Source organism: Chenopodium quinoa, unplaced genomic scaffold (genome assembly GCF_001683475.1).
Source record: "Chenopodium quinoa cultivar QQ74 unplaced genomic scaffold, ASM168347v1, whole genome shotgun sequence".
Classification (NCBI taxonomy): Eukaryota; Viridiplantae; Streptophyta; class Magnoliopsida; order Caryophyllales; family Amaranthaceae; genus Chenopodium; species Chenopodium quinoa.
In genome coordinates this window covers 6537983-6563941 of record NW_018742738.1, presented here as the reverse complement: position 1 = coordinate 6563941, position 25959 = coordinate 6537983, and positions in this window count along the sequence as shown.

The following is a 25959-nucleotide window of genomic DNA, read 5'->3' as shown; positions in this document are numbered from 1 at the left end:
TAAGAGTCACAGATCAAAGGTTATGACTAAAATACCACAACATGTCCAGTTTAATGCATATATGTGAGGTCTTAACTTAGTCTTTGTTTGAGTCTAGTCACATAGTCTTGTCACATGATCATGACACAATTCTTAATATGTCATCTACACTCACTAGTCTTAGAACATACTTTTTACACACTCTTTTCACATCATGACCATGTCTTAGGTTCATGCATGAGTCGGTTTTTTCCGTCATTTAAGTTGGGGGTACATTCTATTCCTAATTTCTTCATCTACATCATTTTCCTTCACATCACAATCATCTTTCTTCACTTCCTCCATCCATTGCATGTTGAATAGAGTTTGAGTCAAATAATTAACAATGAATATCCCCAAATTCCTTTTCCACAATACTTAGTCGAGAAGAGAAGGGCGATTAATCAAGGACAACCACTTTATTCAAGTCTTACTTTTTGATAAACCAATCCGTCAAAAGAAGAAAGCTAAAAAGATAATGGCAAGTCAAGAAGAGGTCAATGAACTTAGGAGTCAATTAACTGACGTGACTGAGGCATTAAAGGCTTTAACCCTCAAAATTGATGACCCTGTGAAGCAACAACAAATGAACCTTATGCAAGAAAGCTTGAGCAAGCTATCTAGTGACTATAAATTTCAGGGCATTAGTTCACAAGGGGTCTCGTTGGACAAGGAACTTCTACCGCATAAGTTCAACGCCAACGACATCCCAAAATTCAAGGCAACAGATAACCCTTACTTTCATCTAAAAGCTTTTGAAACTATAATGAACATTAAGGGGATTGACAAGAAAGTCTTTCATTCTTTATTTTCTTTATCCCTTGAGACCGTTTGTCAACAATGGCTCTTTTCCCTTGACAAAGCGAATACCTCTTCTTGAGAGTCGATAACAAACGCTTTAATATATAGATATAAGTGCAACATTCAAGACGAAACAGACCACAGACAACTTGAGATGTTAAAACAAAAAGAAAATGAAGGGTTCACTTCTTTCTTCAACAAATGGAAGGAAACTTCCGCTAACATGGTTAAGGTTCCTACCGAAAAAAAATCAATGAGGATGTTTATCAAGAATCTCCAGGGGAAGTATTCAAAGCACTTAAAATACCAACACAACTTGAACACTTTCAGGGCTGTGTATAATATAGGCATTGACATTAAAGATGACCTTCTGAAAGATAATAGTGCGAGAGGAAAGAAGAACGACCATCCTTCTTCTTCCTCTCCCATTAATGAAGTACATGCTACGAACACCTCTAAATCACGAATCCAAAGGTCGAAAAGAGTGTTCACTCCACTTGGTATGATTTATGAAACAACTTTCGAGAAGCTACATCACAAAAGACTAGTCATGCCCATAGGGCCTATCAAAGATCCAGTTCTAGAAGTCAGGCCTACCAAATGGGATCCTAATAAGCACTGCAAATATCAACAAGGAAAGGGTCACGATACTGAGGAGTGTTGGAAACTTAAAGAAGCTATTCAGGATCTGATTGATGACAATGAAACTTCCAAGATTCTAGCCATCGAAGAAGATCAAACATCCTTCCATCCATCACTTCTTATCACACCTGTGGGTGAGCCCATGATCTAGACAGCTTATATAACCTCTCTTGATGAAGTGTCCATGATCGAGGAAGATGAAATTCTTGTCTTAGATAATACCAGGGAAGACTCGTCAAGTCTAAAAGAGGACGTTCGGAAACTTCAAGATGTCGTTGCCATGCTCTTGAATGTGGTAGAAGGACTAGCAAATCGGGTGATGGTTATCAAACAAAATTCTCGCCAAGGATTTAATGAAGAACTCAATACTCATAAGCCACGGGAAAAACGGACCATTGAAGAATACACACCAATAGGAATGACTTACAATGAAGCTTTTGATTGTCTTCACGATCAAGGTCTCATTCACCTCATTGGTCCCAGTCAAGACCCTCCGCCTGAAAAACGGTATCCCAATTGGGATCCAAAATCTTATTGCCGATACCATAGAGGTCATGGCCATACTACCGAAATGTGTCTCACCCTCAAGGATCGTGTTCAAGACCTCATTGATTCAAATCTCCTTCATGTTCCTCCACGTGATAAGAAGGCCAAGATTAGTAACGATAGTTACTGTGGGGAATATTTCAAGCGTTACCCCTAGCTTGAACCCCACTGTGATCATACACTAAAGTACGGTGGCGTCCAAAGGGATGGAAGATAGAGCAAAAGAGTCGCCAACAAGTTTTAGGAACTTGTAAACCGTTCACGAGGTGAAGGTTACACCCCTTAACGATCCAAGAGATCGTCAACTCCAATAGGTCTGGAACCATGACTGGTAGTTCGGGGATGAAGGTACAAATCCAACCTAAAAGAAATTGAACCTGCCCTAATAATAGGCCTCTACTTTATTCTGAACGTATTCATGTGCGCTTTCTGACTAACATGCAATCAATAGGATTAACCCTAAACCTATTTATCTATGTTGGTTGAATATTAATGAACAAATAAACTATTATTGGCGATCACTTAAATTATAATCAAATTAACCCTAACAAGATTATTAATTATCTTATTAAGCGTGATTACAAGTACCAATTCCCTTTAATCATGCATAAAAGGTGTGATCAAGCAATAACAATAAATATCAAGCAGCATAATAATAATCAAAATAATAATTAAACTAATCATAAAAATAATCATGATCATGTTAAAGCATGATAATAGCAAGATCCTAGGCATGATACTAACAAGATTAATAACAAACCCTAGAATGTCACTAAGCAATAAAAATCAAAACTTTAACCCTAACATGATACTAACATGAATATTAGGAAAGAATATAGGAGGCATCATACTTTTAATCATACTTGATATTAAAGTTACCCTAGACATGATACTAGGAAGATCAAAACGCCCTAACATAACATTAGGAATCATAATAACAACCTAAGCATGATTTCTACATCATAATATCAATAAAAACCATTAAAGTACTTACTTGGATGCCTCTCCTCTTTCTAATAACAAAATACACACGTTAGTAACTTCAACGAAAATAATAAAATCAAACAATGAAATTAAATAATTGAAAAAAGAGATTTGGGACCAAACCCACAGAAATTAAACCTTTCATGTCTTGGGCGAAGACAACTTCGAATATAGCTAGGTGTATCTAAGTCTTGTGAATGCGGAATTTTGTATTTTAAGAAAAGGCTAGTTTAGAAAAGAGAGAGAGAGAGTAATCAAGAATTTTTTGATGAGAGTTGGTGAACCACAACGGAGTTTTTAGAAGGCCACTTATAGAGAAAATCAGCCAAAAAGATAAAAATCCAAAACAGAGTTCTAACGCGTAAAACGAAGTTAGCGCCAGACGCTGACATTAGCGCCAGGCGCCAAGCTTAGCGTCAGGCGCTAATGCTGGCGTTTGGCGCTAACTTAATTATTGACGCGTTTTCTAAAAATCAGACAGAAATTGTCGTACAGGAGGATAAAATTGTATTTTCCTCAAAAACATTCTTTTATTCTGATTAAAACTCTAAAAAGTCAACAAAAGTTAATTTATCAACGCTAATTGAATTAGGAATGAAAAGAACCTTCTAGAAGAATCTAGAAGACCAAAACCATTCCTAATGGCATTAGGAATGATAAATCCATATTAGGCCCTCCTCTTGATCATTGGGCCGCATATAAAGCTCAAACCAGGCCCAGTTTAGTAATTTAGCCATAACTTCCTCAATATTCATCGGAATTGGGCTTATAATATATCGTCGGAATTGAAAGGTCTTTTCAAGCCCTATCCAACTACACTACTATTGGACCCATATCATGGACTAACCAAACTGGATTGGCTGTTTTCTTAAAATAGGTTTTCAAAAACAGAGAGAAGAGAAAATAAATTAAAACTATCTGCAACACTAAACTTTCCACACTTTCACTTCATTCGATTATGATTCGACGTGAAAGATACTCATCACTGGGTTTGGTTTTGGGGAGACACAAATGGGTGTCTACAAAAGCCCCCACTTTGACTGAGTTTGGAGAAACACAAGTTTCGAAAACAAAAGTCAAAGTATCGATAGGGACGGAGAATAATTCAGAACGTTATGCGATCCTAAATCATTCTTGTAACGTCGATACCTTGAAAATAGCATTAGTTAAGCAGATAAAAGAGTTAAGAAACGCGTATCTTGCACCGTCGAGCACACGTCTCTGAATTAACCGATTTGCTACTGCTTTCTGTTTTGACGACCACCTGCAACCTAGAGAATGCCATCCTGCTTGAAGATTGCTACGCTTGTAACTGCCTCTAACTTCCGCCTTGATAATCTTTCACAAGCCATGGAACACTATCAAAGATTGCTTCGCTTGAAACGATCCTCTTCCACTTTGTGACCATCTTCCACATCTTAGGGAACACGATCGAAGACAACTTCGCCTGAAATCACCTTCAGTTGTTGGTGACAACTCTCCGCAAGCTAGTGAATGCTGCCGAAGATATCCTCGCTTGAAGCTACCATCATTTATTGCGATAATATTTCGAAAGAAAATTACCGAAGACATTCGCTTATCGATCTTAAAAAGATCGGTTGAATTTTGTTTCCGCTATGCCTGTACGTCGGCGCCTTCATTTCTTTTGAACCTGCATGTCGGTGCCTTTTGCTGAATGAACCAGTATGTCGGTGCCTTTCACGATGAGCCAATGCTTAGGCGCTTTAAGCTAAGTGAGACGATCTTTCATCAGGTCGATCACTTTATGTTATCAAGCCAATTACTAAAAATCGTGTCAAATTGCTTAGAGGGGCTAACTGGCGTACCAAGGAACCCAAAATATATTGCATAAGGTTGGAACAACCATACTGAGTGGCTGAACATTCTGGCGCTGCTGAAATAACGTTGGCGCCGCTTATCTGGCTGTTGCGCCAGACGCTGGAGCTAGCGCCAGGCGCTAAAGCTTATCGACTTACGCCAAGGTCTGACGCTTGGCGCTAGAGTCTGGTTTTCCTTAAATACCATTCTCTTCTTCATTTCTGCTGCTGTTGTTCGCGTTTCTTGCTCGAGAATTCTCAGAACTTCAATTCACTGGTTCTTGCTCGAGAATTCTGGTTCTTGCTCGTTTCTCAACCAAATTCTCAGATCAAGAAAGGGGAATGAGGCCCAAATTGGTTAACAAGTGGGTGGATGTAAAAATGAAACCAAATTTGTAACAAAACACAAAGAAAACAAAGAAAAATGAGAAGAAATGCCCTCTTCCTCCTTTAAAGTTGTTTGGTCGCGATCTCGGGAGCTAAATACCAACACAAATATTAAGACATGCATAGTTAAGGATCCAAAGCTGCGCTCACAAGAATGATGAAGGCTAGAACAATTGACGCTCACACGGGATAAAAATAAGCAAATACCAACCAAGGGAATCCTATTCACTACGGAAAGCAACACCATCTTACCACTTTCCCGTGAACTAGGGGGTTCAAACGTCATCAAAATTTCTAAACCGGGCTACCTTAGCTTATAATGTGTCTAATCCAACCTTAAGCATTCTTAAACCGTGTAAACCCTCATAAACTAGGAAGGTAAGCATTCAAAGTCATGTCATAAAAAGGCACACAAATTCTCGAATCCAAATGACTGAGCAAATCCACATAAAAAATATTTCAATTTGCCATGGTCATGCTTGTTACACAAAAGAGAACAAGAAAAACACACAAAAAGGAGGAAGAAATTAAAAAGGTTCATAATCAAGGCATGTAAATCAAATAAATCCCAATCGACATACAAGTGATCATTGATATCAACATCAACGATCCCAGGTTCCTTGGAACCAAAATCAATCAACCTCGAACCATTCAACTCTTCCTAAACTAGACCTAAACTAAGCACTCAAAGAAAAAGAAAAAGAAAGAGAGGAAAAGTCTCACCGAATGCCGCTTGAAATATAAGACAAGGTAATATATCCAATCTCACCAAGGGAGCTAGTGTTTCTCCTTAACGTCCTTCATCTCCGCTTCAAGCTTCAATAAAGGTGAGCCAAACAAAAGAAACTACAACAAAACAAGAAAAGGTAAGAAAACAAAGAAAAAGACTAAAGAAATAAACAAAAATAAGAAAAAATAAATAAAAAGCTATCTACAAAGTTTGGATTAAGGGGATTTTGATTTTCGGGAATTTTTCTCTCGGGAGCATCTCCACCTACAAAAAACTCGGGAATCATTAAAGAAAATCATTATAAATCAGCAAAAATAATCATAAAACATCATCATCATCACCATTACATCATCACATCAATATCATCACAACATCACCATCTCATCACATCACCATCTCATCACATCACCAACATCATCACCACCATCACAATGCCACATCAATACCACAAGGCCACTATCCTCACTATCCTCCTTATGTGCAAGCAACTACCTTACCACTCTACCTTCCTATATACACTTCAACCAACCAAAAGGACATCCTCCCCCACACTATTCTTTTGCTCGTCCCGAGCAAAAGTTACAAGCGAGAAGATCGGGGGGAGGGAAAAGGACCCTCATCACTGGTTATCATCTCCTCGCCCCCTAGTTTGAGGGGGTTATCAGGATCAAACCCGGGAGTGTCCATGAAAGGGTGGAAGGGTTGGTTAAAGTTCTCATAGGGCCACCCTTGGGCACCCCAACCACCATCAAAAGGAGCGTGGGTAGATGTGGATGTCGGGTCATAAGCCGGATCACACCCACCCGGACGATAGGGGTCGTATGGTGGGGTGCCAACGCGTTGGGTAGGGTCGATGGGACCTTCCCAATAGGCGTAGCAAGGAGGGGTGGGGTTTTGAGGGTCATAGGGTCCCCAATGATTGACCGGACCCTCTTGAGGAGGGTGGTAAGGGTAGTTAACATAGGGCGCTTGAATGCCCGCTTGCACAAGATTGCCATAATTTTCCCTCGCGTAGTACCCCCGTTGTTCAATGGAAGCTTGATTGTCTCGACGGATATCATCGAGGGTACTACGAAGGGCATTTAAATCAAAAGGAGGAATGGAAGAAGAAAAAGATGCCTCTCCTCCCCCGCTAAAGGGGGGAATGATTTGCTCCTGATGGAGGACCGGCGGAGGTTAAGGGACTCCACCTCGGGCTCTAGTTCGTCTCAGGTTATTGGGGATGTTTTGCCGAGGGATCTTCCATTTGAGAGGAGCGGAGTGGTCCACCGTAGCGAGGGTGGGGTCCGGGAGGACACACCACTCTATCTCCCTATCAACCAAAAGGATGAATCGACGCTTGCTAGTGGTGTAGTTGATGAACAGGTTGTGACGGAGGGGGCTTATGGAAAGATAGTAGGGAGGGGACTCGTCATTGAGCTTCTCGCAGGATTGGTGCACGGGTGGGAGCAATTCAATTTCTTCTTTGTATTTCCCATTCTTTAAAGAAAGAGCAATGATAGTAATCATGCCACCCATGAAGATTTAATCCCCGAGACGGTTGTCCCTAGTATCCAAGAGTCGTTGGATGAATGTTGAAGAGCATTGAAATTTGAGCCGTTGAGGGTTATCGGCCAAGAATAGGCAAGCAACCTCATCTTTTACCATGGAGCCGAGGTTTGCTTTGAAGAACACGGCATATTGGAGAAGCCGTACAAAATACCTCAAGGCTATATGAATGATATTGTTGACCTTTGAGGTATTAGTTTGAAACCTATCCTTGTTGGTGATACTCCTCCACCACTCTTGCTCGTTGTAAGGTATGCGATGAGAGGAGGTCATTTCGGACGGGTGATCAAGTCCGGTGGCATGCCAAAAGAAGATCTCATTTAGATCACTTTTTGTTAAAGAGTGATCCTCGTTGAACATTCTAAAGTGAATCATAAGTTGAGGATCCTCATCGACATCTTCCGGCTCAAAAACTTCCCTGCGAAGAGAGGCAAGGAATTCCAAAGTCACACGCTCGTAAGTGTAAGCTTGGAGGTGAATGAAGTCACCCCATCCAAAGTTTTGGGCCAACCTGACCACCTCATCCAATATTCCCAGCTTCCTCAAAGTTTGGGGGAAAAAGAATCGTATAGACCGGATCGGACGCTTGATGAGTGACTCATAGATGGGCCAAAATTGCTCGTCCGAAGCAATAATGCCATGATCATTGATGCCGAGAGGAGGTGGGAATTGTGGTCCTGAAGATTCCCCCACTCTCTTCCTCTTTGACTTTCATTTTCCTTTGCCGAACATTTTGATTCTACAAATTCACCAAGAGCATATCATTAGAACAAATGGATAAGAAATGACATAAGAAGCCAAGTAGCTAGCCAAGGTAAAAGTGTATGCATGAGAGTATACAATTCGAGGCATTGCATGAATACATTTGAACCAAGGTTTAAATAAGAATTCCTATGTCATTCCTATATTAGTCCTAACAAAGTCTAGGTGAAATTTGGCATGATGTCCCCTAATTTTCATGATATCCATTCATCAAACCATCAAAAACAAACCAAAACAATGAATAACAATCTCCAACAACATCCAACTCATGCATTTCTCAATCATAAAATGGTAACATGAACACCCTAGTATGAAATCAACTTTCTTAAGCAAAGACATTGAGATCAAAATAAAACCAAGGCAAACATGCATAATCATCATAACAACATGTTCTACTATCAACAGCCAATCAATTGCAACAAGTCAATCCAAAGAACCACATGAATCAAACAAGTTATTACTAACAATTTCAAGAATACCACAATTCATACTTAAATATGTAAAACATGGTAAAACTATGAGAAATTGAAGAAATAAACTTGCAAAAGCTAGGAAAACCATACCACAATTGATTGGAAGCAAGTAAAAACTGAAAAACACCAAAGCACTTAAACCCTTGAAATTGGGGAAAATGAAAAGATGGGTTTTTTGTGAGGATTTTTTTTGGTGGAGATTGTAGACATTGAGTAGAGGATGAAAAATAAGTGAGAAAGGGTGAAGATTGGATTGATTTTGATGGAGATTTGAGGTTGTAAGGGGAGGTGTAATGGAGGTTTAGAGTGAGAAGAAGGAGAAAGGGGGTAGGTGACGAAATGGGAATGAAGGGCACGAAAATTTCAGCAGCATAAAACTTATGGCAGCAGCATTTTTTTTTCAAATCAGATTAATGTTTCGGCCGAACCAAGGGTATGTTCGGTCGAACCACAGTGAAAGTTTGGTTGAACTCACCGGTCAAACCATGGCCAAAATTCATTTTTCTAAATCCAGGCAGAAAGTTCCAGCAAATATGCGAAAATAGAGGAGTGACCGAATCTGGAGAGAGTTCGGTCGAACTACAGAGCATGTTCGGTCGAACCTCCCAGGGGTTCGGTCGAACCTATGCCGAAACCTCATTTTTGCAAATTTTGGCAGAATGTTGCTGAAATTTTCCAAAAATTGAAGAGTGACCGAACCCAGGAGAGCTCGGCCGAACTACAGTACAAGTTCGGTCGAACCATCAATAGGTTCGATCGAACCTTCTGCCAGAATGCGAAATTAAATTCTTGGCAGAATGTTTCCATAAACCCTTGAAAATGCTGAAGTGGCCGAACATAAAGTGGTTCGGCCAAACTCCCATAAAGAATCGCACAAGTAAAAATAGACCTTAACACACATCTAAACACCATACAATCATGCTAGATGCAGAGCATATAAAAAATCTCAACACAATCAAAACTCATAAATCCCAATAATCTTAAGTTGTAGACGGAAAAATAGAAGTAACATGAAAGGAAGAAAGTAGAAAAGGGTTAGAAACTCGGGTTGCCTCCCGGAAGCGCTTTTGGTTAACATCGTTAGCTCGGCGTTCCTTGAGTTGATTAAGAGGGTCGAATTGACGATGCACATCAAGAAGTGTCACAGAAATCGGTTCATCACTTGGGAATCCTTCATAATAGGGCTTGAGACGGTGACTATTGACTTTGAAAGGAGAGTGGCCGTCTTGGGAGATTTCGCAGGCTCCATATGGAAACACTTCCGTGACAATGTACGGCCCACTCCACCTTGACCTTAGTTTGCCCGGGAAAAGTTTCAAGCGGGAGTTGAATAGGAGGACTTTTTGGCCTTTGACGAATTCCTTCTTGACAATTTGAGCATCGTGCCAAGCCTTAGTATGCGCCTTATACATGCTTGCGCTATCGTAGGCATTCATCCTCAACTCCTCTAACTCATGTAGCTCTAGAAGCCTTTGCTCACCCGCACTATGGAGATCAAAGTTGATTTGCTTGATTTCCCAATGCGTTCGATGCTCCATCTCTACGGGAAAATGACAATTTTTTCCATAGACAAGTTTGTAGGGAGTGGTCCCTATTGGAGTTTTGAAGGCGGTCCTATACGCCCATAGTGAATCAATGAGTTTGGAGGACCAATCCTTCCTCGTCCTAGCAACCGTCTTCTCCAAAATCACCTTGAGCTCTCTATTGGTGACCTCCGCTTGACCACTCGTTTGAGGGTGGTAAGCAAGCCCTCGCTTGTGAGACACCCCATATTTATCAAGTAGTCGAACGAAGGTGTGGTGCTGGAAGTGCGATCCCCCGTCACTAATTATTGCTTTTGGAACACCAAATCTCGGAAAGATCACTTTCTTGAAAAGATTGACCACCACCTTAGAGTCATTCGTTGGATAAGCTACGGCCTCCGCCCACTTGGATACGTAGTCAACGGAAACCAAAATATACTTGTTCCCATGTGAAGAAATGAAAGGGCCCATGAATTCTATATCCCACACATCAAAAACTTCAAGCTCAAGGATGGGGTTTTGCGGCATTTCATCCCTTCTAGAAATATTCCCCATCCGTTGACATCTATCACAAGTCTTGACAAATATCCAAGCATCCTTGAATAGGCAAGGCCAAAAGAGCATAGATTGAAGGACCTTTGAGGCGGTCTTTTGAGCACTCATATGCCCACCACAAGGAGAAGAGTGGCACATATCGAGAAAACTTTGAACCTCGTCGTTGGGGACGCATCTCCTCAACTAACCATTGACCCCTCTCTTCAACAAAATCGGATCATCCCAAATATATCTCTTTGCCTCATGCTTGAGCTTTCGACGTTGTTGCGAAGTGAAATCCAGCGGTATGGCACTACAAGCTAAGTAATTCACAATATCCGCATACCACGGCTCCGATTTCACTTCAAGGACATATAGCACATCATCTCTTAGAGCGTCCTCTATTGGCAAGCCATCATCTTCAAACCTTGCACCACCCAACCTTGAAAAGTGATCCGCCACCACATTCTCGGCTCCCTTCTTGTCTCTCATCTCCTAATCAAAGTCTTGGAGAACTAAAACCCATCTCAACAACCTCGGTTTAGCCTCCTTCTTTCCAATAAAATATTTAAGAGCCGAGTGGTCGGTATACACAATTGTCCTAGAACCAATGAGGTAGGTTCTAAACTTCTCAAATGAGTGAATAACCGATAGAAACTCCTTCTCGGTAGTTGTATAATTTCGTTGGGCACCATTGAGAGTTTTAGACAAATAATGTATAACATGAAGTTTTCCATCCTTTTGTTTCCCAAGAACCGAACCATAGCCTCGTCGCTTGCATCACACATGAGCTCAAATGGAAGAGACCAATCCGGACCTTGGACGATAGGGGCGGTGCAAAGGGCTTCTTTCAACCTACAAAAAGACTCTTGACAAGCATCATCAAATATAAACTCTTTATCTTGTTTCAATAGGGATGTGAGGGGCTTTGCAATCAATGATTTTTTTTTATAAAACGCCGATAGAACCCGGCATGGCCAAGAAAAGACCTCACTTCCCTCACGTTGGTTGGGGGAGGAAGTTTTTCGATGACCTCAACCTTGGCTCTATCAACCTCAATGCCGGCATGGGAAATTTAGTGCCCAAGAACAATCCCACTTTCCACCATAAAGTGGCACTTTTCCCAATTCAACACGAGGTTAGCCCTCTCACACCTTTCTAAGCAACGAGATAAATTAGATAGACAATCATCATAGGTGGCTCCTCCAACGGAGAAGTCATCCACGAAGTCTTCTATCTCATCCTCAATCATATCACTAAAAATGGACATCATGCAACGTTGGAATGTTGCGGGGGCATTACAAAGCCCGAAAGGCATCCTACGGTACGCATAAGTACCGTAGGGGCATGTGAAAGTCGTCTTCTCTTGATCCTTGGGGTCAATCGGGATTTGGAAAAATCCCGAGTAACCATCAAGGAAACAATAGAAGGAATTCTTTGTAAGCCTTTCCAACATTTGATCCATGAACGGTAGTGGAAAATGATCTTTGCATGTGCTTGTGTTAAGTTGGCGATAGTCAATACACATGCGCCAACCGGTAACAAGTCTAGTGGGTACTAGTTGATCATGATCATTTTTCACTACCGTCATGCCCCCTTTCTTAGGCACAACTTGCATGGGAGATACCCAATCACTATGAGCAATTGGGTAAATAATTCCCGCATCAAGAAGCTTAGCCACTTCCTTCTGCACAACCTGTTGCATGGAAGGGTTAAGCTTTCTTTGCCTTTGCCTAACGGGTTTGGCATCTCCCTCTAGATCAATTTTTTGCATACATAAAGATGGAATAATACCTTTGATATCATCAATGGTATAACCCAAAGCTTTCTTGTGTTTTCTCAAAACATTGATCAAGAGGGAGGTTTGCTCCTCCATTAGGTTAGAATTTACGATCACGGGGAAAGACTCATTGGTGCTCCCTTACCATTGGGGCTCTCTTCTCTTTCTTTAACTTGAGAGAGGTCATGAATGTAAGGAGCCTCTTCTTCCATGCTCGCGCCCTTGCACTCCTTCTTGCTTTCCTCAAGCAAATCCTCATAAAATTGTATTCTTCTTTGTGAGTACCTATCTTTGATTCATTCAACAACACACTTTCAAGAGGATCATTAGTAGCATGCAAGTGGGAGCGAGAAAATTCATTAAGAACGGTATCAAAAACATCTACCCTAAAGCATTCACCACTTGAGAAGGGTTGTTGCATGACATTATTCAAATCAAACTCAATAGAATCATTGTCAATCTTCAAGGATATCTTCCCCTCCTTCACATCGATGATAGCTCTAGAAGTAGCTAGAAATGGCCTACCCAAAATTATAGGAATCCTCTCATCCTCATCCATCTCTAGCACATAGAAATCCACGGGGAATGTGAACTTTCCTACCCTAAGGGGAATGTCCTCAACTTTTCCCATGGGGAACTTAACGGAACGGTCCGCTAGTTAGAGAGTAATGTTAGTGGGGGAGAGGGTTCCTACACTAAGCTTTTGGTAGACGGAATAGGGCATGAGACTCACACTTGCTCCTAAATCACACATGGCTTTATCAAATTCAATGCCATTGATAGAAAAAGGGATGGAAAATTTACCCGGATCTTTCAATTTGGTAGGAAGTTTGTTGGAAAGAATTGCACTACAATTGGCGGTCAAACTCACCGTCTCACACTCTTCTCCCACTTAAAAGGTCTTTCAAAAATTTGGAATAGTGGGGCATTTGCTTCATAGCATCAACAAAAGGGATGGAAATATGCAAATTATTAATGACTTCCAAAAAATTCCCAAATTGGGCATCAAGTTTAGCTCTCACAAATCGTTGTGGAAAGGGTAGCTTCTCCTCTCTAGGTTGGCGATTTAGGGGCAAGGGGGTGGCTTCTTTTTCTTTGGGCACCTCAACATTTTTTTCCTTTTCAACACTCAATGGCTCATTGGGTTTTTCACCCTCATTCTCTAACTCCACCACTTCTTGGGGTTCTTCCTCAATTAAAGGGTCACTCCCTACTACCTTCCCACTCCTAGTTGTCACGACATACAAAGGTTTAGGGTTGACTCCTTGACTTGGGATGTGAGAAGAAGAAGAAGGAGAAGAAGAAGAAGGGGATGAATTAGATGCAAGTTGAGCAATTTGGGTCTCAAGCATTTTCATATGAGAATTGGTTCGTTTTTGGGCTTCTTCATGTTTCTTTTGATCCTCCTCACGCATTTTCAAAAGAGCATCTAATTTAGCCATCACGGGATCAATTGGAGGGGCTTCAAGTTGAAGAGGTTGTTGAGGTGGAAGAAGTTGGGGTTGATGGAAACTCGGAGGCCTATTAGTTTGGGCATAGTTAGAAACAAATTGGCCTCTATTGCCTCCGGTGCCTTGGTTAGGAACATTGCTTTGTTGATTATTTCCCATGTTACCTTGGTCACCAAAATTTTGATTTTGATGGTCATGGTATCGAGAATTAGGTTGTTGGTTTTGATTACCATACCCCCTTTGGTTAGGGTAGCCTCTTCCATTGAAATTGGAAGGGCCTCCCCCACCATGGTATTGGTTATCATAACCACCACCACTTTGGTTCCAACCACGGTTTCCACCTTGATTCCAATTCTCCATTTGATTGGAGTTTGGCCTCAAATTTCCTACATTTCCCATTCTAGGAGCAAAATTCATAACATTGACATTTTCCATATTATCATCATGTTCATGGGAAGGGGGTTGAACTTCACAAGCATATGCACAATGAGAGGTATCATGATCATAGGTTTCACAATTCCTTTCAGTTTATGCATTGGAGCAAGCCAACGCAATCAACAACCTTTCTACCCAAATCTCCAAAATGACCAAGCAAATGGATGAATTGATGAAAGAAAGGTCCAACCCTTATGGTAATACCTCCCCTTCAACCAAGGGAGGCAATGGTATGGATACTTCCTCCTCCTCTTCTTACAATAGTAATAAATCAACAAAAGACATGCGCACCAAGCCGAGCCTAGGCTGGATGGTGCGTGCTAACGCACCCATGCTAGCATCGCAAGGCTAGGCGCTGCCTAGTGCGTGCTAGCATGCTAGGCACAGCCTTGTGCACGCAATGGCTAGCAAGCCATGCCGCAACAAGCTGCAGCAGCTAGCACGCTAGGCGCGCCAGCTCGCCATAGCTAGCAGCAGCATGGCTAGGCCATTGCTTGCTGCCTAGCAGCGCTGGCCAAGGCACAAGGTCAGCAGCAGCCCGCACAAGCATGCTAGGCTTGCTGGCCAGCAGCGCCTGGCAGCCCGCATGCGAGTGCTGGGCCTGCTGGGCTTGCTGGGCGTGGCTGCCACGGACAGCAGCACATGGCTACCCACCTTGGCTGCCTTGGTGCCCAAGGGTGGGTGCCATGTGGCTTGTGGTCCTTGAGTGTGTGTGGAGTGAGGTGGCCGGTTATGGGAGAGGGAGTGGGGAGCAAGTTTGCTCCCCCCCTTCTCCAAGTGGTCCTCACCCAACCACTCACATGAGCTTGCCACTTGTTGATTTATTACTAGCTTGATTATTAATTTTATTTTAGCTTTAAAATAAAATGAAAAAATCATACTATCCCACATTGATGGGAGAGTAAATGATACTCCTATCGTTTCCTATAAATACCCAAGTATAGGCATTGGGTATGATGCTTGAGTAAGAGTTGAAAAAGGCATCACAATTAGTGAAAACCTTTGAACTCAATATAATTACTCGGGTTTTATTGGTCGGGTCTTGCTAACCCCAAGACATTGGACCTAGTCGGTTTTGTTGGTGCGGGTGGACTTCGTTAGAGGTCTCCGTGTGAGCGGGACTTGAAGCTTTCAAGTAAGAGCTCATTTTGGAGCGAAGCACGCGTCAAAGGTAATTAGCTTATCTTAATCTTGTGATTAATATAATTATGTTTATGGTTTTATTTATTGCGAGTGCGGTCTTATTTTTGGGTTTGTTTCCGCGGTGAGTCGGACTCACCAAACCCCAAAGGCGGTATCGGAGCCTCGCTCGTTTATTTTTAAAATCATAATATTTTCAAGGTGTTTTTATGGCTTAATTTTTCTGGTTTTAAGTTGCTAATTAGATTAGTAACTCGTTTTTTCCAATTTTACCTCGTATTAGAGCTGTCTTCAGCTCCCGAACCCAGATTTCGACCCAAAAATAGTGAATTTTGGGTGGAAAAGGCGTTCTGGAAATGGTTTTACCCTCCTAGGACTCGGTTTTTAGCCAAAAAATGACCAGAAATGCATTTTTCGAGGGATTTTTCGTTTTGACGAAAACTTTTAAGTCTTTCTAACCTTGAAAATTGATTGCATATTTATGGTGGTTATGTATTTGGTTCTTTCCTTAATTTATATGCAATTTTAGACCACTTTAAGCATGATTACTTGGTAGTAATTGGTGCTTGAAAGTTTGGTTTTATTTTTCACATAATTGCAAATTAATTGCATTAAGTGTGAAATTGTTGTTCTTTGTTGCTTCCAAGTACTAAAGATTCAATCTTTATTTATGATAAGTGATTGAAACTTTGAGTTACTAAATTCCATGAATTTTGGTTAAACTTTGTTGATTTAATCATTTTTTAGTTGATTGGAATCATAAAGTTTAAAACTTGTGATTGGAATTGGTTTATCTTCATATTGGAAGATATAATTTTTCATGGAGTCACAAGTATTAAAGTTGGAGTCTTTATTGAACTTATGTTCATTTTTTCCAACTCCCTTTTATTTTGTCAAAATCTCAAGATTAAATTAAAGTGATTAAATTAATAGTGAGAATTGCCCTAATTTATTTTATTACACCAAGTTAAACCAATTTTATTAAAGAATGGTTCTTGGAAATAAATTTGGTTAATTGCTTTTGGATGATTTATTTAAGTTGGACTTGTAATTTTTCATTTTTCCTCAAAATTAATTCTAAAATTAATTTAGAACTGATTTATAATGTCACACACAAAAATCGATAATTTTCAAAGCATTAGCACGCAACACGAGGCCTAAGAGCCCTGAGCTAGCTCTCGGCCAGTTGGGCTGCTCACGCAACCCATATGTTGTGGCTGTCGAGGCTGCTGGGCGCTACGTTCTTAGGTGCGTGGTTATGTGCGTCTGTGTGTGCGAGGAAGGGCGTGGGCTGCTGCTCGCTGCCAGCAGCATAACGCGCCAGCTTGCAGCAAGCAGCAGCATGGCGCAGCAGCAGCATAAGGCTATACGCGCTGTGCTTCCTGCTACGCTAGGCTGGGCTAGGCGTGGCGCATGCGAGCACAAGCATCCCACATGCATGTTTGGTATTGCGGGGGTGCGCATGGGCATACTACGTGCTTGTTGTACGGTACGTACAATCCCATAATTGGCACAACAACCCCGGGTTATTAAGGCGATGCTATTTTAAAGTTAATTTTAGCGTTGCTTAATATGTAAATAAGGGTATTTTTTGGACTCCAAGTCTTAGTGCTAGGCACTTAGACATTTTGGAATTCGTAATTTTGCTTAAATTGTCGTTTTATTTATTTTAATTATTTTGTTTATTTAATTAAAATTTTTGAGGCTAGGGCTCGGATTTTGAGTGACATTTGCAAAATTAATTTTGGCAAATATTTGGGTTCACCGACTTAATTAATTGGATTAGTTTAGTTGGATGCGGAATTTAGTGGGAGCGTCTCTTAGTTATTTCCATAACCGGTTAAAATAACTTTGACTAGTTTATTTAGGCGTGTTAATTGGATTAACCACCTAGATTAGTTACTAGTTCTCGCGCGTTTTATGCATTGTTACTTGTTTATCGTTGTAAAATGCATGGGCCATTCACAGATAGGGAATGAATGAATGGAATGTAAAATTCTCTCACAGGTTTTATGAAATGGCAACTAGTGGGGCCCGATTAGGATAGAAAATACGGACTGTGATCCGTGATGTATTTTTGTAAATCTAAATACGGTCTGCGAACCGTTGAGTATTTTTGTACCTTAATATTTAGATTAGTCCTAATCGTAGATACTAGCAATTGTAATATTTTGGTCAGGTCTTGAAGACGGGGTTCTTAGAAGACAAAGCCATGAAGTTGTAAATGAAGACCATTTGAAGACTTGAAGATCTCAAGGGGTCATGCTAGTTGCCAAATGCATCTCTATTTATGTTTTCGATATATATTTATGTTTATGTATATATGAATTATATGTTAGATGCATGTTTAGGATTTCGAATGTTGAGATGATTAATTAAGTTAACTTAAATCAACCAACATAGAAACCCTAGGTCCCTAAAATATTGAGTAAAACTTGCCATTCCAAAACACACTTACCAACCGAACGAGGGTAGTGGTGGGCTATTGGATAGATCGTAATATTGAGTAAAACACACTTCTCCAAGGAACGTAAGGCATACCGGGTATGCAAGGTGGTTTTGGTTATACTCAACGATATGAGTGATGGAGTCCTAACATGTCGTGGCAAAGTGAATAAATTGTTTAGAGAGAATTGGATGCGACGATTTATTCAACCAAGAGTGGCTTGGAGCCATTAGCAAAGCGTTGCTTACCTTAGGAGATTGAGTGTTAAGACAAGCCAAAGCATGCTTAACCACTCTTTTTTTCTTTGGATCTTGGAATCGACTTATTCTCACCTAAAATGGAAACAATCTTTAATGTGTGAATAAGACGTTTTAAATAAGTTTTATTAAAATGCATGAATTCAATCTTATATAAGTATAATGAATGGTATTTCATATCAAATTCTTTCAATTGTAGAATCATGTCTTCAAATAACTCAAACAACCAATTCTCGTTACTCTCAATTCTCGACAAGGAGAAGCTGAGTGGGCCAAATTTTCTTGATTGGCAAAGGAACTTGCGAATTGTTCTCATGCAAGAGCAAAAGGAATATGTCCTTGATGAGGATATGCCAGAGGCTCCTATTGAGGAGGTGACTCAAGCTGCCCTAAATCGATGGCAAAGTGCCAATCGAGATGTCAAATGCATCATGTTGGCCACAATGTCTCCTGAACTTCAAAAGACTTTCTTTGAAAAAGAGACAGCTTTTGAGATTATTTCTGAATTGCAGAATATGTTCCAAGAGCAGGCCCTAACTGAAAGGTTTGAAACCCACAGGTAGATCCTTGAGAGCAAGCTCAAGAAAGGAGAGCCAGTCAGCCCACATGTACTCAAAATGACTGGATTGTTTAAAAACATGGGAAGGCTTGATGCGGGGTATTCAACCGAGATGGAAATTGACATCATTCTCCACTCGCTGCACAAAGACTATGATCAGTTCAAGATGAACTATAATATGTACAACATGGAGAAAACCCTCACCGAGCTTCATGGTATGTTGAAGCAAGCTGAGCAAATGCTCAAGGATGAGGGACATGATATGCTCATGATTAAAAAGGGCAATCCGTTCAAATTTTCGAGCAAGAAGAAGAAAGGCTTTAAGGGGAAAGGTAAGAAGAAAACTTTTCCGCTTAAGTCTAAAGCTACCAAGGATAAGAAGGTAGCGTCTTCTAAATATGATTCCGAATGTTTCTACTGTAAAAAGAAAGGAAATTGGAAGAGAGATTGCCTCAAGTTCAAGGAAGATAAGAAGAACGGAACCATTGCTTCTGAATCAGGTATATTCGTTATAGACTTTAACTTCACTAGCTTAACATCGTGGGTATTAGATACCGGATGTGGCTCACACCTTTGTTCCAATTCTCAGGGGCTAAGGAACATTACAAAGCTAGAGAAGGGAGAGATTAAACTCCGGGTCGGCAATGGAGCCAGAATTGGTGCCGTATCCGTAGGAACTCTCAGTGTGTCTTTGCCCACCGGGCTAGTTTTGGAACTCGATAATGTTTATTATGTTCCTAACATTACCAAAAACATTATTTCAATTTCGGCGTTGGACGCCAAAGGTTTTGAATTTCGAGTAAAGGACAAAGAATGTTCGTTTTATCTCGATAATGTTTTATATGGTATTGCACATTCTGAAAATGGCCTTATGTGCTTTCTTTAGACAAACAAGTTTATAATGTGAATAATGATACCAAAAGAGCTAAGACCATATAGTCAAATAAGACTTACTTGTGGCATTGTCGTCTTGGCCACATCAACATCAAACGCATCAAGAAACTTCTACAAGAAAGTGTTCTTGACTCTTTAGATTTAGAATCGTTTGAGAAATGCGAGGGATGTCTATTAGGCAAGATGATTAAAAAGACTCCAAGTTGGGAGAAAGGGCAAGTGACTTATTAGGTCTTATACATACCGATGTATGTGGACCAATGGCTATGTCTACCTCATGTCGCATAAATCTGAATCATTTGAAAAGTTCAAAGAATTTCAGAGTGAAGTTGAAAATCAGCTTGGCAAGAAAATCAAAGCCCTTCGATCGAATCGAGGTGGTGAATACTTGAGCCAAGAATTCGATGACCATCTGAAAGAAAAGGGTATACTTTCAAAATTGACACCTCCAGGAACTCCACAATGGAACGGAGTATCCGAAAGGAGAAATCGGACCTTGTTAGACATGGTACGATCAACAATGGGTCGTAGTGATCTTCCTATCTCTTTCTTGGGGACACACACTTCTAACTTCGGCACTAACACTGAACCGTGCTCCATCAAAAGCTGTAGAAAATACTCCATATGAATTATGGACGAAGAAACCTCCTAGGTTATCTTTTCTAAAGATATGGGGATGCGAAGCAAATGTCAAGAAATTGATTTCTGACAAATTTCATCCCAAATCTGACAAGGTTTACTTTGTGGGCTACCCAAAAGAAACCAAAGGGTATTACTTCTACAACAAATCGGAGAACAAAGTGTTTGTTGCTCGCGATGGTGTCTTTTTGGAGAAGGAGCACCTTTCTAAAATGACAAGTGGGAGGAAAATCGAACTCGACAAAGTTCGTGAGGATGAGCAACAAAATCATAATGACAGTTAAAGTGCTCAAACAGCATCTGTTGACGCAGGTCAAAATGATCAAAATGTGCAAAGTCGAACCGACAATGCAAATGCTCAATCCATTACCCTACGTAGGTCTCAGAGGCCAAGATCTCAACCTGATAGATATCTTGGTTTAGTATTAACCGAGAATCAGGACATCCTGATTATGGATGGAGATGAACCAGCAACCTACAAGCAAGCAATGGCAAGCACCGACTCTGCTAAATGGCAAGAGGCCATGAGATCTGAAATGGATTCCATGTTTGAAAATCAAGTCTGGGACTTGGTTGACTTCCCCAAAGGTTATACACCTATCGGATGTAAGTGGATTTTTAAGTTGAAAGCCGACAAAGATGGAAATGTATTCATTTACAAAGCTAGATTGGTGGCAAAAGGTTACAGACAAGTTCATGGTATTGATTACGATGAAACCTTTTCACCAGTCGCAATGCTTAAATCCGTTCGGATCTTCCTAGCGATTGCTGCATATTATAATTATGAAATATGGCAAATGGACGTCAAAACCGCCTTCCTTAATGGTTATTTGGAAGAAACTGTGTATATGACACAGCCTGAAGGTTTTGTCGACCAAAACAATGCTAAGAAAGTTTGTAAGCTTAAGAAGTCCATTTATGGACTAAAGCAAGCAAACAGAAGTTGGAATCTGTGATTCGATGAAGCCATCAGTAAGTTTGGTTTTATCAAGAATCCAGATGAATCTTGTGTTTACAAGAAGGTTAGTGGGAGTGACATCGCCTTCCTAGTCTTATATGTCGATGACATATTGCTCATTGGAAACAGCATTCCGTTGTTAGAGTCTGTAAAGGCCTGGCTTGGAAAGTGCTTCTCAATGAAAGACTTGGGAGAGGCTCAGTACATACTAGGCATCAAGATCTATAGGGATAGATCGAAAAGGATGATTGGATTGAGTCAGAGTACTTAAATTGATAAGGTACTTACTCGATTTGGCATGGAGGAGGCCAAGAGAGGTCACCTGCCAATGTCACATGGCATAACCCTAAGCAAGAAGCAGTGTCCATAGACACCTGATGAGCGGGTAAGAATGAATCAGATTCCATATGCTTTGCTTATTGGATCGATCATGTATGCCATGATATGTACTAGGCCAGATGTATCGTATGCCTTGAGTGCTACGAGCCGTTACCAATCAGACCCAGGAGAGGCGCATTGGACTGCGGCAAAAAATATCCTAAAGTACCTGAAAAGGAACAAGGATATATTCCTGGTGTATGGTGGTGCAGAGGATTTACTTGTGGAAGGTTATACCGACGCAAGCTTCCAGACAGACAGAGACGATTTCAAATCGCAATCTGGATATATGTTCTGTCTAATGGAGGGGCGTTTAGTTGGAAGAGTGCAAAGTAGAGTACAACTGCAGATTCTACAACTGAAGCCGAATACTTAGCAGCTGCTGAAGTAGCTAAGGAGGCTGTTAGGATTCGTAAGTTCGTTGGTTAACTTGATGTTGTACCCTCTATAAAGGGTCCAATAGCCCTCTATTATGACAACAATGGAGCTATTGCTCAAGCCAAAGAGCCTAGGGAACATCAGAAGGTCAAACATGTCAAGCGGCGATTTCACATGATTCGAGAATGCAAATCAGAGGGTGAAATAAGAATTTGCAAAGTTGGAACGGATGACAATGTAGCCGATCCACTTACAAAACCTTTGCCTCAAGTGAAGCACAACAAGCACGTTGAGGCAATGGGAATCAAGCATATAGGAGGCCGGCTTTGATTTCCTTGTTTAGTGTTTTAGTTAATTTTGAGAAAAATTAATGTAAGACGCTAAGGAAAACCATTCAAGTTTTGGAGTAATATAAAATTTCATGCAATATTTTAATACTCCGTTATGCTATTCAATTGTGGTTTAGGATTAAATAATGAGTCCATTTGATTATGAGAATATTCAAAATAGGGTATCAAGACCAGTCTTGGTAAGGAAACACCTATTAAGTGAATATTGAATATTATAATCGAAAACTATCCCTAATCAAGGTCATTTAAATGATGGACGATTAATGACCGATTGAGATTAGTGTGTAGTCTGATTTATAGCACCGTTTCATGTGCTACAAGGACATGATTGTCATAAATCATTTGCACAGGTATTGGTTTAGAACCATACTGGATCGACCTATGAGAAATCTTTAAGAAATTAATAAGTTTGTCATAAGTATACTTCTCATTATGGCTATCGGAACCTATTTCCTCGACCATGAGTATTGTGAGTTCTCTTGTTTGAGTACTAGTTCGCTTTGATGTTGTCAAACGTCTTCCTTAATAGGGATTATAACGGCAACACTCGGGCGACTAGGTCCTCTCAGTAAGAGGAGCTACATTACAAGACTGGGAATGTCCCCCTACTAAAATAGGGAAGATGTCTTTGTTGTATACAAGGCCGCTCGTAGAGTGAGACTGTAAAATGCATGGCCGTGCTCGGATGGATTTTAGAAATCATCTATTTATTGACAGTCGGACTCGGAATCGGGAATCACTTCTGGACGTAATAAGGATGACAAAACAAATCTTACCTTATAGTTCATGAAGAGACATTAAGCGACATATGAAAAAGGTTGTACACAAAATGTGCACATGTCCAGAAGGACAAGTGGGAGATTGAAAGTAATGGTGTCCTTCGAACAAGTGTACTATTCCGTTAGTGGGTTCAAAATTATTAGAAAGCTAATATATTCAGTGAGGTCAAGTGATCGGAATTCGTGGGTGGAGGCCGCTTCCGATAAGTAATATTAATGAATAATTAATATTACAGCTTAATCTTGATTGAACCCTTCGGGTCACACCCAAGAATTTAACAAACCGAAACGACGAATTAATTCGGAAGGAATTAATGAGTCAACCGAGTAATATTTATTTAGACGTCGGAAATTCGAGCTTAGAGCGTTGAAACCGAGCGTCGGAAGTTGGGTCGAAAAATAGTGAAAGACGAGACGAGAAATAGTAATAAATCAACAAAAGACAAAAATACCACTAGCATCAGAATGCCCAAGCAAACCGAGTGCTAAGGGCGTATGCCCTAGCATGGTGGCTAGCATGCGCACCAAGCCGAGCCTAAGCTGGCTGGTGCGTGCTAGCGCACCCATGCTGCTGCTAGGCGATGCCTAGTGCGTGCTAGCATGCTAGGCACAGCCTTGTGCACGCAATGGCTAGCAAGTCAAGCCGCAACAAGTTGCAGCAGCTAGCACGCTAGGCGCGCCAGCTCGCCACAGCTAGCAGCAGCATGGCTAAGCCATTGCTTGCTGCCTAGCAGCGCTGGCCAAGGCACAAGGCCAGCAGCAGCCCGCATAAGCATGCTGGGCTTGCTGGCAAGCAGCGCTTGGCAGCCCGCATGCGAGTGCTGGGCCTGCTGGGCTTGCTGGGCGTGGCTGCCACAGACAGCAGCACATGGCAGCCCACCTTGGCTGCCTTGGTTCCCAAGGGTGGGTGCCATGTGGCTTGTGGTCCTTGAGTGTGTGTGGAGTGAGGTGGCCGGTTATGGGAGAGGGAGTGGGGAGCAAGTTTAGTCCCCCCTTCTCCAAGTGGTCCTCACCTAACCACTCACATGAGCTTGCCACTTGTTGATTTATTACTAGCTTAATTATTTATTTTATTTTAGCTTTAAAATAAAATGGATAAATCATACTATTCCACATTGATGGGAGAGTAAATGATACTCCCATCATTTCTTATAAATACCCAAGTATGGGCATTAGGTATGATGCTTGAGTAAGAGTTGAAAAAGGCATCACAATTAGTGAAAACCTTTGAACTCAATATAATTACTCGGGTTTTATTTTTCGGGTCTTGCTAACCCCAAGACATTGGAGCTAGTCGGTTTTGTTGGTGCGGGTGGACTTCGTTGGAGGTCTCCGTGTGAGCGGAACTTGAAGCTTTCAAGTAAGAGCTCATTTTGGAGCGAAGCACGCGTCAAAGGTAATTATCTTATCTTAATCTTGTGATTAATATAATTATGTTTATGGTTTTATTTATTTCGAGTGCGGTCTTGTTTTTGGGTTTTTTTCCGTGGTGAGTCGAACTCACCAAACCCCAACATAAACACCCTTACAATAAGTAGCATCCCTTTCTCCTTCGTACCAATCATCATAGTGCTTTGCGGCCTCATCTATAATACACTCTACTTCATGATCTCCTTTGTTCATGATTGGACCACCGACCGCGGCGTCTAGGCTTGTTCTACCTTGAGGTGTGAGACCTCCATAGAAAGTGTGAATGAGTTGATACTTGGGTATCCCATGGTGTGGGCATTGATGTTGAAGCTCTTTGTATCGTCCCCATGCCGCACTTAGAGACTCACCACTCTTTTGGCGAAAACCTTGAATCAAAGACCGATCCTCGGCGATCTTCCTATGGTTATAAAACCTCCTCAAGAAAGCCGTAGTCACTTGGTCCCATATTGTGAGAGAATTAGGGGGCACCTCCTTCTCTAGAAATTCTAGACCTCTCCCAATTAGCGAAACATTTTGAGGAGAATATATTCTTGAGTCACTCCATTAGCCTTTATTGTGTCACAATATTTCTCAAACTCTTTTAGGTGCTCATGAGGACTCTCAAACATTCCACCCGAGAATTGTTTCCTCTCAATCAAAGCAATCAAATTAGGCTTGATCTCGAAATTGTTCTCTTGAGTAGTAGGAGTTAGGATCCCACTTTGCGCTCTAAAAGCTTCGGGGGCCCCAAGACGACTCAAAGGCGTATTCTCTCCCATTTTAGAACCTTCTTCACTCTTGAATTTATAGGTTGAGAAAGGGTTGATTTCCGAACTCAAAGATGATTTAGGGCTATCTAATTCTTCACTTGAGGGTGAAGAGGGTGGAGTATCTTCTAATTCTCTTACTCCTCTCGTTGGAGTGTGGGAATTTCTACTCCTTGCTCTTGCTTCTCTTCGAAGTAGGGACAAAGACCTCTCCAGCTCTGGATCGATGGGAATCAAAGATCTTGAGCGGGTTCGTCCTCTGTTCATACAACAAAGCTAAGAAGAACGTAAGGACTGACAAGTAACAAAAGTAGCAAATGTTTCGGGGTTTTCTGATGTCCTGCGGGAGAGTTACAATTCCGAGACTGGAACCAGACGCCTGTACCTGCAAAACAAACGGATGCTCCGGATGGCCCGAAACAGCAAACACTAACAAATAAAAGATGAGATAGTCTCAAACAAGCAATAAAATAGCAATGGAAGCTGTCTCCCCGGCAACGGCGCCAATTTGACAAGGAAATAATTGCGTCGTCAAACAACTACACCTAAATCAATACAATTTATAACAATCGA